Genomic DNA, 2,928 nt, shown 5'->3' with positions numbered 1-2,928 from the left:
CATTAGGACGAATTTACACAATCCACCCGAAAAACGACGTTTGCTTCTAACTTCGGTTGCTATAGATTAATGTACGCGGTTCAACTTCATATCAATTATTGCGTAGTGTGAATGCTACGGTGAGTGCAAGTTTTGGAGAAACAAGCCAGCAATCACAATTGCTGGAACATGGTAATCACTGGAATCAAACAATGGACGATTCGATAGCTACTTTAAATGCAAATGACGTTCGCTCAATTTTCTCGATGATTTTCGACACATCAGCCTTCAAATCCGCGTCAATTCTAGGATACGAATAAAAATGACTTGCCGATGACATTTTACACTGCCTTAGCAAAAAATTAGAAATGGGTCAATTCCCGTTGATATTTCCGATGGTTCGATATCAATTCCATCCGCCATTTATCAATTCACGAAAGGTAGACTCATCACGAATGTTCGGACATTGGCCAAATTATCGTTACTACAATAGCTGCCAAAAATACCGATGTTGTTGACTTAAACTGGAAGAATCAAAGTCAAATTCGGGGAAACTTGCGCTTATACAAATCGATCGATCGTCTTGACAATAAAGAAGACGCCGTGAATTATCCAGTGGAATTTCTAAATTCTTTGTAGAGGCTTGGTATGCCACCGCATCATTTGCATCTCAAAGTTGGATCTGTCGTTATTATGTTCCGCAATCTGCATGCGGTGGCATACCATGCGCCAAAACTGTGTAATGGAACCCGACAGATTGTGACGCACCTATTGAATACAAGTGGACAGAATGTTTGATTTTACGAATTCCTTTGAGTTCCATTGATTTTGAGGTGACGATCAAGATCAAGAGACTTGGTTTGCCAAGTTTGGAAGTGCTATGTTTTTCACACGGTCAGATATACGTGGCGAGATCACGAGTTTGAAAACCATCTTTTCTATACACTGAAGTAGAAACCAAAAAATGTGGTTTATCAAGCAACGTTACATTGAAAAAAAAAGATATAAAGGAAATGATAAATTCAACTTTCTTTTCATTTCAAAACATATAATTTCACGCAGGACAACGGCTGCGGGGTCAGCTAGTATACTATAAAAAAGAAGTCGGGTTAGTTACACTATTTATAACTAAAGAACGGCTGGTAGCTTAGAACCAGGTGATGCACATAGGCTACTCGTTTTTTTTTTATCTCTTGATGCTAAAAGTCAGTACAATTAATAAATACCATAATTATGTATCCAATCATAATCATGTGTTCACAACTCATGTAAGAATCATTTGAAAATTTTATTACTTCAAAAAAAAAAAAAAAAAAAAAGAACAAGTAAGGAAGGGCTGAGTTCGGGTGTCACCGAACATTTTATACTCTCGCATGACAAGTTTCATCAAGATATCTCAATTTTTACTCAAGTTANAAAAAAAAAAAAAAAAAAAAAAAAAAAAAAAAAAAAATAAGAAGAAAATAATAACACACAGTTTATGCGGGAGAACTCTAATTTTCACATGCATGCATACTTACTATATGGTTCATACAGATTGTTGCTCTGAACAATGCAGTTTTTTCATCGTCGAGGTATTGCGGCCACTTTATTAGATTATGGGCGAAGCACGGAATGTATTTATAACAAACCAAAGGCAACCTTTTACATAAAAAATAAAAAAGGTCTATTAAAATTTCAGATACAGGTGTACAAAAATATTTACGAAGCATTGCACAGATGCTAAATAGTGGGATTGATTGAATAGAACTGCAACGAAACACGCAGTGCAATAGATTATAACTGACTCAGTAATCAGTCGATGAATATTATACCACGTGCATCCCAAAGATTGATGTCATAATATTGCCAGCCGACTGTACGTCTTTCCACGCTTAAAGATCGGTTCATCATATGCATTCCACTAGAATATCTGTTGAATATCTGAACTATACTGCTAAATGATGGAGCTATATGCTAATGCTATATTTCATTAATTAATAGTTTCTGAGTTGCCAAATTTATATTTTAAAGGTAGGGGCTGACTAGAAATCATATATATGATATGTGATCAGTCACGGAAAAGCCTGGACGGACTACCGCGCTCCTTTAGGTTAAATCACATTTCTCAGGAGTTGGTACGTGACATTCCTATCGAGAAGCAATTAAAATAATCTAATAAAACATTCCACGGGTAGTGCTTTTGAAGTGTACCACCCTATGATTTGTCCAAATCGAACCAAACTGTTCAAGTTTCTGGGTACTGAATATGTGAACTCACTGTCTATAGTTGACTTTTTACTGAAAATATCGAACAGTGTATGAAATACATATATACATTTAGTAAATGCGTAAACTCATTTTTGTAAAAAATCCCACAACGATTTTTTTAAACAAGTGTAAAAATTTATAATTTTACGATGCTTTACGACGGGTTGTGAGTACCCCGATTGTAAGAATAAAAATAACAAATGAATGAATAAAAAATGCCCGAAATTGTAATTAAAATTCCCGGGGTAAATGATGTTCCAACAAAAAATGTATTTCGCTAAGTTGGTGAATCTGTCCTTAATTGCTGTGTCAGATATAAGTACGATTTGTCACCGGTCAGTTGTCATAATTATAATGGATAAAAATATCGAACAAGGAATTCGCCTCAAATTTTGTATTTCTAACCAAATTTCGTGTGTGGAATTATTGCGAACGTTCAAAACGCTTACGACAATTTAGTTATATAAAAAACATAAAAAAACAAGTGGTACAAAGCCTTCAAAGACGATCGATTGATCGTTGAAGACATGCCTCGATCTGGACGGTCTTCGACCTTTTCAACTGATGAAAATATTAAAAAAGTGAAGAATATGGTACTTGAAAATGTTCGACAAATTTTAGAGAGATGGCAAGAAAGCTCGAAATCTCTCGTAAGTCCGTTCCAATGATTTTGGTGATTATTTTGGGTTTGGAATACGT

This window comes from Bactrocera latifrons, unplaced genomic scaffold, assembly GCF_001853355.1.
Source record: "Bactrocera latifrons isolate USDA-ARS-PBARC rearing strain unplaced genomic scaffold, ASM185335v1 scaffold_130, whole genome shotgun sequence".
Taxonomy (NCBI): domain Eukaryota; kingdom Metazoa; phylum Arthropoda; class Insecta; order Diptera; family Tephritidae; genus Bactrocera; species Bactrocera latifrons.
Note: the sequence above shows the minus strand (reverse complement) of the source record.